At 41.6% G+C, this 12,233-nt stretch overlaps 1 protein-coding gene across 3 annotated transcripts in view; it reads right to left on the bottom strand.

Moving 5' to 3' along the window:
• Positions 1 to 12,233, bottom strand: part of DTWD2 (DTW motif tRNA-uridine aminocarboxypropyltransferase 2) — a 251,190-nt gene that overhangs the window by 27,678 nt on the left and 211,279 nt on the right. For all 3 annotated transcript variants that reach the window (XM_089779290.1, XM_089779289.1, XM_075931968.2), the window contains exon 11: positions 8,352 to 8,555. The gene's annotated coding sequence lies outside the window, so the exon portion shown is untranslated. The remainder of the gene's footprint in view (positions 1 to 8,351; positions 8,556 to 12,233) is intronic.

Genomic DNA, 12,233 nt, shown 5'->3' with positions numbered 1-12,233 from the left:
AGAGCAAGAGAGAGAGAGAGAGAGAGAGAGAGAGAGAGAGAGAGAGAGAGAGAGAGAGAGAGAGAGAGAGAGAGAGGAAGGAGAAGAAGAGAGTGCATCCAACCTCTGAGTTCATTCTGGTTAATACTACAGTATTACAGCAATGAGTGCTCCACATGGTTTGGGCAAAAGCATGCAGCCATTAAGACTTTTCCTTTTAGCACAGTGTTAACAATGTAAAGCTGTCTCATTTATAGAATAAGTTCCAGAGAGGCAAAGCTGCATTATTTACCTAATGTTTCCTGTTATCACAGTAGAAATACTTCAAGTGCCACCTTCTGGATATTTGAATCTATTGCATTACACTAGCTCTATTTCAAGATTTTTTCTTCCAAAATCTTGTAAATATGTGTTTTAGAAATAAATTATGCTTTGCATGAACTTTTATTCTATAGCAAGAATATTTCATTTACATTTTTTAAAAGAATCCAGTTAGATGGCCTAGATCTTCATTAGAAAGCATGAGGGTTACAGCTTTATAGCTTGATTTCTGGTATTGCAAATTTGGCACCATAAAGGGCTGGAAGCAACACAGAGGGAACATGCTTAGGGCATATTGATCACTGGGCAGTGATCGATTCAGCAGGGATTGATTTATCATGTCTATTATCCTGATTTATCTAGTTGAAGGAGTCCACAGGAGAGCATCAGCTGTTGACTTAGGGTGTGTCTAGACTACTGACATTTGTCGACAAAAGTGGACTTTTGTCGACAAAACTATACCAGCGTCTACACTACTGCTGAGTTCTGTCGACATAACGTTGACAGAACTCAGCAGTTTTGTCGACGCTGGTATACCTCATTTTACGAGGCATAATACCTTCTGTCGACAGAGTTCTGTCGACAGAAGGTGTTATTGCCTGTAGGGTTGCGTCTAGATTACAGGGTTCTGTCGACAAAGCAGCTTGCTTTGTCGACAGAACTCAATGTGTCTGGACGCTCTTTGTCGACAGAAGTTTTGTCGACAGATACTGTCGACAAAACTTCTGTCGACAAAACGCGGTAGTTTAGACGTACCCTTAGTGCTGTGAAGATACTGCAGTAAGCAGACCAAAGTACGTTGACTTCAGCTATATTATTTGACAGCCTACAGTAGTACAGACCAGTGTTTCTCAATCAGTGGTACGAGTACCCTTGGGGTTCTCAAGAGAAGTCTGAGGGGGTATGTCAACACAACTGAAATTTGGAGAAAACTGAATGTTTTATTTGTTTTGCAGCGCTTTATTAATTTTGTACTTATTGCATCCAAAAATTTCATCCCCCACCTGGCTACAATTAAGTTGTTTAAACAAATGTGTTGAAAAGGTAGAAAAAAATTAGTGTATCTGAAAACTGTAGGTACTGAGGGAACTTTTTTTTTCAAAGGGGTACTTTATTAAAAAAAAAAGGTTGAGAAACACTGGGATAGACAAGGCCTCAGACTAGGTGAGGATAGGGGCAGAATCCTGAATCAGCTAGCAGTGCCCCATCTAGCTGATTAAAGGGGGCAGTGTAAACTACAAAGGCAGTTCTGTCCTCTCAGATAAAACCAGTGTTGCTTCTCTTGGGGTAAGAGAAAGAAAGAAATTCAGGAGTATCAGCAGCAGCATTCCATCAGGGATACGGTGAATAGAATTTGTTTAAAAAAATAAGGTGCTCAGATTTAATCTGCATTATTTTTATGATTAGTATGTGTAACTCTGACAATCTCATTACCATCAGGCTGCCTACTACAGTCCTAGGTAGCTTTTGCACATGTTCTGGAACAAAAATCAGTGGCTGGAGTTAAGCCAATCTCTAGTCCTTATCTGACAATACTGGTATCAATCCCTTTGAAATTTTCTCTCTGTGTAAGAGGGGAACAATAACTGAAAACATGGAGAGAAGGAAGGGGGGCTTCAGGTAGGACACCTTAAACAAAGAATTGGGAAACTGTCAAAAAGCAGCCTTAAAGTACAGATGGAGAGAAGTGGTTCTGCAGAAAAGCAGATGGAGCTTCGATCCTCAAATATACCAGTGTACCTGGGATAAGGCCTACTAACATCTTGTGGCAGAAGGGGAGGCCTACCTAAGCTTTAGGTAAGACAATATGCATATAAGCCTTTTGTTGTTTTGACCCTTTTTTCTATAATTGCTATGTTCCTGTAGATAAATACATTGTTTTAAACAAGTCATCTTGAGTCACTACTGATTACTGTGCCCTAAAGAAAAGCTATAGTAGAGGACAAATGCAGCTGGACCTGCTCAGAAAACAAGTTCTATAACCTGGAATCCTAGTCTAAAAGTGGGAGAAGTTTTGTTACTGAGCCTGTCATTTGGAAGGGTTAACACTGGAGTGAGGGGACAGAAGCAGTTTGGGAGAGATTCCAATCCTGCCCAGCTGATCAGCAGAGCACCCATAGCTCAGTTTTTTGTTTTTTACTGGTGGTGCACATTTGTACATGCCTCAGTGCACAATAAAAAATTCATTCTGCACATGGATGGAAAAAATTAGAGGGAATATTGGTCACAGGTATAGCTAACCCTGCCATCATGACAAATGGTGCTACTTAATATCCCATTGTCACACACTGCTGCTGCTCCCACGCTAAGATCCAATCTTCTTATTCAGAATTAGTGCTACCAGATGTGCTGATTTATTGGGACAGTCTCAATATTCGGGGCTTGGTCTTATACAGGCACGTATTACCCACCACCCACATCCCAATTTGTCATACTTGTTAGTCCTGAAATGGCAGGTTAGGCAAAAAATACGAATTGGCCTAAACATCAGTCTTTCTAATTAACTGAACTTAATCTTACTGCTTCTGGTTAGTTCAGATATATAACCCTTCAATCCCCAAGTCTCCTTGGCTCTCAGTAAAAGTAATCCACACTTTTGGAGACGCTGACACTGAGGAGGGAGTGCAGGCTCCCGGGAAATCTGAATTCTTTAGGCAAGCCATGGAAGGATGCACTATTCAAAACTCCAGGTTCATGAACCACAAGGCCAGATAAGCAGAGCAGCTGACTCAATTTAGGGCTGACTCAAAGGCGGTAATGGTTGATTGCATTATAACATATTACATTTGCTTTCACTCAAGCAAGACAACTGTTTCTGACATTAAAAAGTGCTAATGTAACACAGTAGACTATGATAAAAATTACTCATCCACTAGAAAGTTGCTTTCAGACCTTTTTGACATGCCCTTCTTGAACATTATCAGTAACCTTCTAATTTTCCTTTCCAAGCATGGAGAGGATGAAGTCAGCTAGGGGCAAGGCTAGTAGTTGAACAATCTAAGCGTAAAAAGGAAAATGAGCCTTGGCCACAGGAACACAAAGCGATGAGGGTCCCATACAAAAGCTTATTGTTCCCCCAGGTGCTATCAAAATTATTTGATAAACTAGACAGGTATAAAAGAGGGAGAGGGTAGGAAGTGGTCAATAAAAATAATACGCATCAGATAGTATACAGTTATTACCACTACTACAGATTCAACAAGAGTTTGCATCTAGCTGCTATTATAGGGGGAGTATTCCCCCTTTTATTTAGGTTCTCTACCATTTCCACTATAGAAGACTCTTGCAACTTCTTTTTAAGAGAGCCAACGTCACTACTGCTGAATTTCAAAGGCCTGCTGCAAACAAAGAGGTAAGTGTGGGGCCTGTGAGGTGCCCTTGCGGACCCAATGTAAATTCTTCAGATCTGGCAGAATTTGACCACATCGCACCTTGATGCAGGAGGGAATTTGGCTGGTTGGCTGAATGCAGGGAACAGTGCTTCATGGCTGGGATCCTTGGTGATGTATTGCATAGCGGACAAGGAAGCAACTTTGTGCAAGGCAGTGTTCTTGGTAGCGATGTTTAGTGCTTTCGGGACCAGCAAGCTAGTACCTGGCTCTATGAGAAGAGGTTTGGAGCTGAGTTATATACAATAACATGAGCATTCAGTGATACTGCACTTGTGAAGGTCACAAGAGGATCATCTCTCTTATCCTTCAGGAGGGCTGTGAGTCTTGGGTCTGCCCTGTGCAGTCCTTGTGGGCCTACATGGCGATACAGATGCAGGGGAAAGGCCCCATTTTAGGCACAGTGACTGGAGTCCCCTCACAACATAGTTCATTAGGGTATTGCGACAGGTACTGATAACTCACAAATTTGGGTCTCATTCATTCTAACTGGGGGAACAACAGCAGCAACACAGCTAGGTATAGGAGCAGAGGCAATTTGGGCAATCAGGCACTAGCATTCAGAAGTGTACCAAACATATGTGAGCTCTCAGATGGTAAATTACATAAATTTGTTGTGAACTCATTCCAGATGTTGAATGACTAGCCATGCAGACGCTGGGGTGGACTGTCTTTTGGGCACATAGGCATGCGTCCAAGTTGCCTGAGGGTTTGCAGCTGGGTTCAGCATGGAATTGAGTTCGCATAGAAAGAGAGGCATGTCATGGGATCAACAGGTATCACAGCTAAATGCCCTGGGGGCCCATCAGCAGCCACCAGATAGAACTGTGGTATACCTTAGGGAAAACAATTAAGGAATGAGTAAAGGGGTTGAATTTATATTCCAAGCAAAGAGAGACTTGAGGCTGATCCTTGAACTTTTAAAATACGGTAAAACTGTACAGTCAGACACTTCAGCACAAGTCTGGTGTGAAACTATGAGTCTTCGCAGGGTAGACAAGGCAAGAATGTATGTGAACAGGGAGGTAGCAAGCTTTCTTGGGACCATAAGAAAGGTAGTAATTTTACATCCTGGGACATTATATGAGGCACCAGAGTTATTTGGGGAGGATGGGGTTTATAGTTAGGCTGTGTCTAGACTACATTCCTTTTTCGGTGAAGGGATGTAAATTAGGCACGTCGATATTGCAAATGAAGCCGGGATTTAAATATCTTGCGCTTCATTTGCATAATGGCGGCTGCTGCTTTTTTCCCCGAAATGGGACTTTTTCGAAAAAACCCCGGCAATTTAGATGGGAATCTTTCGAAAATAAAACCTTTTTTCGAAAGATTCTGTACTCCTCAAAAAATGAGGTTTTCAAGGTATTTTGAAAAAGGGTTTTATTTTCAAAAGATTCCCGTCTAAACTGCCAAAAGGAGAGGGGAGTGTTTGAAAAAGCCCCATTTCGAAAAAAAGCGGCAGCCGCCATTATGCAAATGAAGCACAGGATATTTAAATCCCGGCTTCATTTGCAATATCGACGTGCCTAATTTACATCCCTTTACTGAAAAAGGGTTGTAGTCTAGACGTAGCCTTACTGACATGTTTTTGGCTGATATAAAAGAGGGCATTGGGAGATGTCTGAGAACCTGAATGTGTTCAGGCAGCAGACAGTCAAGCTGATTCCTAACACTTCCTTCTGGTGATCATCCAGTGCACAGGGAAGGTACACAGTGACTGGATAAATGGCTTGGTAAAGGGCTTAAAAAGGAAGTTTTAGTTAAAGGAATGGAACTGGGGCACACTGAGGCTCCTATGATTGATATGAAACAACCCCTTAAAGGTTCTTGGAAAATTCTAGACTGTCTCCTTATATTTATAGTGATAGAGATGTAGCCGTGTTAGTCTGGTGTAGCTGAAACAAAATACAGGACTATGTAGCACTTTAAAGACTAACAAGATGGTTTATTAGATGATGAGCTTTCATGGGCCAGACCCACTTCCTCAGATCAAATAATGGAAGAAAATAGTCACAACCATATATACCAAAGGATACAATTTAAAAAAAATGAACACACATGAAAAGGACAAATCACATTACAGAAAAGAAGGAGGATGTGGGGGGGAGGGGGGGGGAAGGAAGGTGAATGCCAGTGAGTTAATGATATTAGAGGTGGGGAAGGGGAAATGTCTGTGAGTTAATAGTATTAGAGGTGATAATTGGGGAAGCTATCTTTGTAATGTGTAAGATAGCTGGGGTCTTTGTTAAGTCCCGTGCGGAGAGTGTCGAATTTCAACAACCTACACCCCACCATTAACCTCAGCCTGGACCATTCCACATGAGAGATCCATTTCCTGGACACCACAGTACAAATCAACAATGGAAAATTAGACACCACCCTCTACAGAAAACCCACTGACTCATACAGTTACCTACATGCTTCCAGCTCCCATCCAGCACACACCATACGATCCATCATCTATAGCCAAGCCCTTCGATACAACCGCATCTGCTCTAATCCCACAGACAGCGACCAGAAACTTCAGGATCTCTACCAAGCATTTATAAACCTCAACTACCCACCTGGAGAAATAAAAAAGCAAATTGAAAGAGCCAAACGAATACCTAGAAACCATCTACTACAAGACAGACCCAAGAAAACCAACAATAGAACACCACTTGTCATCACCTACAGCTCCCAACTTATACCTGTCCAACACATTATCAATAGATTACAGCCTATACTGGAACAGGACACTAAACTCCAAGAAGCTCTGGGAGACAGACCCATAGTCTCCTATAGACAACCACCTAACCTCAAGATGATTCTTACCAACAACCACAGGACATACCACACTAATACCAACCCTGGTACTTTCCCTTGCAACAAACCCCGCTGCCAGCTTTGTCCACATATTCACTCTGCTGACACCATTATTGGGCCTAACCAAGTGAGTTACAAGATCAAGAATACATATTCCTGCGCCTCCAGAAATATAATCTATGCTATCATGTGCCGAAAGTGTCCGTCTGCTATGTACATTGGACAAACGTCTCAGACCCTTCGCCAAAGAATCAATGCCCACAAAACAGACATTAGACAGGATCACAAAGAAAAAACAGTTGCTTGTCATTTCAACCAGAAAGGACACAGTCTCAATGACCTGCTAACCTGCATCCTACTTCAGAAGACATTCAAATCTGCACTTGAAAGGGAAACCTCTGAACTGACATTCATGCTAAAATTCGACACTCTCCGCACGGGACTTAACAAAGACCCCAGCTATCTTACACATTACAAAGATAGCTTCCCCAATTATCACCTCTAATACTATTAACTCACAGACATTTCCCCTTCCCCACCTCTAATATCATTAACTCACTGGCATTCACCTTCCTTTCCCCCCCCCCCCCACATCCTCCTTCTGTTCTGTAATGTGATTTGTCCTTTTCATGTGTGTTCATTTTTTTTAAATTGTATCCTTTGGTATATATGGTTGTGACTATTTTCTTCCATTATTTGATCTGAGGAAGTGGGTCTGGCCCACGAAAGCTCATCATCTAATAAACCATCTTGTTAGTCTTTAAAGTGCTACATAATCCTGTATTTTGTTCCTTATATTTATAATTATCTGAAATGGTGACACTTGAATTTACTTTGGCATTCTTTTCCAAGTTCTCTACTTTGGCACAAAGTAGATTCTCACTGCACTGATCATTACTGGCATCAACAGAGCATAAACATTCACTAGTCTTGAGGGAATTCTGCAATTGTTGCATTTGGAGCCATAGTAAAATTGCAGAATTCCCCAAGGACTACATGCAGTATATGTACAAAGCAACTATCCTCCTAGGAGAACCATGATTTGCTATTTTGTCTTGCATGGAGGCGGCTTTCTTTCACATTTTTTCTTGTGCACCAGGTTGCCTTCCAAGGCTCTTCCCACCCCACTCTTGAACCTGATCTTTCTTCAAGGCCCTCATTGCTCACTAGCTTTAGTCTCTCCTTGGCTGCTGCTAAATAGCTCCCTTCAGTATTGCTGGCTGGCTTCCATAAGACAGTTGTCCTTAGCAGTCAACCCTGTTTCTACCCCCCTTTTTCTCCTACCAGCTGGTATAAATGTGTGCTACTTTAACTGCAGATGTTGATTAGACCAGACAGCATCACCTGCTTTACAACTGGTCTGTTCTTGCTAAGGAAACTAGTCCACATGCAGACTAGTTATCTGAAGCAAGCCACTGTATACATATACACACACAATTGTATAGAGAAAATTACACAAACACACACTCTCATGCACAGCATGAATTAGTAATTGTGGATGCCTCCACTTTTGGTTCTTGTTTTTCACAGGACCTGATTTTCAGAAAGTAATAAGCACCCATTCTCTGAAAACCACTCAAAGTATTTCAAGCTGGTGGGGGACTATTTAGCAGTATTGAAAACACAGGCCTACATACATACATCAACACTCAAACCTGAGCAATCTGCAAACCAGTTTGGAATAATTCCTGATTAAATGTCCCATATATATACACATTATTATTAACGTACAACACACCGTGGAGTAACACCTCCCTAAATCTGTTACATATTCATTACATTTAGGGTGGCATGATAATTTTCTTGTAAATTGTAATCACTTTTTATTTAAAACGTTTCCCAAATTAAGTCACCAACCTTGGATTGAATCTTGAGGGTTTGGCAATTTTTCATTAACCCATCTTCCTCCTGTTAACTTCCAGCTGCAGCCATTCACACAGCACTGAGATGAGGCACTGTTGGATGGAAGAAAGCTGCCAAAGCTTTCCTTTTGATTGGACATAAACTGCCCATTGAAACAGAATCCTTTTTCATTTTCTCTTGCTCTTTGCCTGCACTCCACTGAGATACATCACAGAAGCAGGGGAAAGTTTTATGAAAATGAAAGAAACATGCATGTTACTTATATGCAGATTATTGTTAGCATGCACAATTCACAGCTTTTTCCCCTTTGCTACTATACAGGGTGCATAAAAGTCTCCTCACCCCACAGCAGAATGCTGGAGACTTATAATGTACAAATTCTACCTGGGAGTGCAGTATTTTACTGCAGCCTTTCAAGATGTATTGTCATCATTCTAACCACAGCTAGAGCTAAAGATTCCCGGGCCTAGTTAACCTTAGTATCAGTTTCTCAATCTATAAGCTTCTTGTCTTTCATGTACACTATGCTAATAGTGGTGCTTTGTCTTAGAACAATGGAAATATTAGCATCAAATCTTGACATGACCCATAAACAGTATTGTTCTCCTCCAGAAACCACTGTAAGGGATAAACAGGTGGCATGAGGTAAGGAAAACAGAGTGTAACAACAGAGTTGCAGGGTTAAATATGTACATAGCTTATTTTACTGGTTCATCATCTAGATCTTTAGAAAAGATTGCTGAGAATTTCTGTCCTATGACCTTGAAGAATCCATAGCTATGCAACATCAGTCAAAGCAAGATCAAAATTCTAAGGCTGGAGGCAATAACTTTCTTGTCTCAGCTTGACTGGCTTTCAAAATGCAGTTTCTTTGCAAAAACCAAAGTACTGGACTTGAAAATTCACCAAACTGTTTCTTCTAGGTATTCGCGAGGATGAACAGAATTCATGTTAGTAGTTTCCAGCACTTAGGACATGTCTAGACTACAGAACTTTTCTGGTAATCCCAGAAAAACTCTGCCGCATCCAAGAAACGCATCTGCTTTTCTGAAAAAAAATTCTGAAAAGCAGATGTGTTTTTTCAGCATCCCTGTAACCCTTGTTCTACGAGGAAGAAAGGATGTTCTGAAAGTGGGTTTTTTTCTGACATTTGGCCCCATGTAGATGGGCCAAATGTCTGAAAAGCCTCTTTGGGAAGAAAAGTGGAAAAAGATACGTACCTGTCAGCCGACGGTCAGGGCAGTGTGTGTGTGTATGTTTCCGAGAAAAGGTTTAACGTCCGTGCCTTTACTGCTAGGACCAGGGTCCCATCGCAGAGGGTGGCCAGCAGGCCAACAGACGCCCCGTTATATAGGAAGAGCTTATTACATCTTAGATTTCAGCTGCTAGAATTTCATAATTCCTTCGCAGCAGGCAGCCTTGGAGAAAGACTGAAAGATGCCCCAGTGGATCCTGTCACCTGGGAGTGACACAGATCCAAACGCCCAAGCTCTTCCTATAATTGTCCCTTTATGACCGGCTGAAGTTCTTTTAAATTGTGCTTGGTTCTGTTACAGCAACTGAAGGAGTCAGGTTAAAGCTTAAACAGTTACAGGTTTATTAAAGAAGCTTATAAATCATATGGTTACAATGGCTATTGCTCTATTTCTTAACTATTAGCAAAATATAGGTCTTAAAAATGGTTACAAAGAAGATAAAGATAGAAAAATAGAAATAATGGTACCAAGTAACAGCTTACTCTCTCTATGTGTACACTTAAGACAGAGGACCACATCCAGGTACCATTTTTACCCCCTTCTGTGCCTCTCGACTCCAGCATGTCAGGGCAGGGCCGGTCCCTCAATTCCTAGGAAAGACGAAAATACGAGGTGGGCGTCCCCATAGAACCTCGGGAGGTCAAACACCTAACCTGACCAGCAGGTAGAGGGTAGAATGACACTCAAAGTGAGTGTATGCTGGGCCCATCTTATATACCCATGGGGTCACGTATTTCTCTTTCTTATCTGTAATGCCAATTGATGCTGGTTTGTCTGCTGTGAGACCAGTTCTTACAAGGGAGTTGTGAACTTAATTTACACTTGTAAGAGAGATTTGAGATGATTAAATTGGAAGTACAGGACATTGTTTTCTCAGTGGGAAATTCCCCTCCCAGGGACTGTGTGTGTGTTCGAATCAACATAGGTGCCAGCCGCAGCCTCGAGGCCAGCTTATTGACTTAACTGCTCTCTATCCACATATCTGTGTTTCAGCTTCTCAGGATCAGATGAGCCAGCATAGACTATGCTGATATTATTGCTCCTTCTCTGCCCTGTGCTTCAGAGAGGCAAATAAGATGGATGATATGGAGTTAGTCTGTCTGGCCACAGTACCTTTTTCCAACTTTTCTTTGTAGTGTACACACAGCCTTAGTATGAGTTAATGCCATTGGTATCTTAAGATTTTTATTACACAGTCAGGCTGCAGGGAAAAGGTGCTGGGTAAATGCCAATTAAAAAAACTGATTTCATTGGCTTCTAATTGTCAAAATACCTCCACTAGTTGTCCATTAATTCCACACACCATCTTTTTATACATTAAAGACTGGACACATGAACAAAAAAAAGTAGGATTCTTTATGCTAAGTGCTTAAAAATCGGTAACATCATTTTGCCCCTTCACTTTTGTATTTTTTCCACTTATTTGAGTATGCAAAGCACACACAAATATTTCTATCCTCCTTACTGACCTGGAATATGGGCTAAATGGTGTGTTAATTACACTTGCTCGTACTGTATTGGTAGATGTTGTAAACACTAAGGAATCACAAAGAAATTATAAGAGGGGATTCATAGAATCATAGGACTGGAAGGGACCTCGAGAGGTCATCGAGTCCAGCCCCCCGCCCTCAAGGCAGGATCAAGCTCCGTCTACACCATCCCTGACAGATGTCTATCTAACCTGTTCTTAAATATCTCCAGAGAGGGAGATTCCACCACCTCCCTTGGCAATTTATTCCAATATTTGACCACCCTGACAGTTAGGAATTTTTTCCTAATGTCCAATCTAAACCTCCCCTGCTGCACTTTAAGCCCATTACTCCTTGTCCTGTCCTCAGAAACCAAGAGGAACAAATTTTCTCCTTCCTCCTTGTGACACCCTTTTAGATATTTGAAAGCCGCTATCATGTCCCCCCTTAATCTTCTTTTTTCCAAACTAAACAAGCCCAGTTCATGAAGCCTGGCTTCATAGGTCATGTTCTCTAAACCTTTAATCATTCTTGTCGCTCTTCTCTGTACCCTTTCCAATTTCTCCACATCTTTCTTGAAATGTGGCGCCCAGAACTGGACACAGTACTCCAGCTGAGGCCTAACTAGTGCAGAGTAGAGCGGCAGAATGACTTCACGAGTTTTGCTTACAACACACCTGTTGATACAACCTAGAATCATTTTTTTTGCAACAGCATCACACTGTTGACTCATTCAACTTGTGGTCCACTATGACCCCTAGATCCCTTTCCGCCATGCTCCTTCCTAGACAGTCGCTTCCCATCTTGTATGTATGGAACTGATTGTTCCTTCCTAAGTGGAGCACTTTGCATTTCTCTTTATTAAACCTCATCCTGTTTACCTCTGACCATTTCTCTAACTTGCTAAGGTCATTCTGAATTATGTCCCTATCCTCCAAAGAAGTCGCAACCCCACCCAGTTTGGTATCATCTGCAAACTTAATAAGCGTACTCTCTATCCCAATATCTACATCATTGATGAAGATATTGAACAGTATGGGTCCCAAAACAGACCCTTGAGGAACTCCACTTGTTATCCCTTTCCAGCAGGATTTAGAACCGTTAACAACCACTCTCTGACTACGGTTATCCAGCCAATTATGCACCCACCT

The sequence above is a fragment of the Pelodiscus sinensis genome, chromosome 6 (genome assembly GCF_052426305.1).
Source record: "Pelodiscus sinensis isolate ZL-2025 chromosome 6, ASM5242630v1, whole genome shotgun sequence".
Taxonomy (NCBI): domain Eukaryota; kingdom Metazoa; phylum Chordata; order Testudines; family Trionychidae; genus Pelodiscus; species Pelodiscus sinensis.
This window is presented reverse-complemented; position numbering and strand designations above follow the sequence as displayed.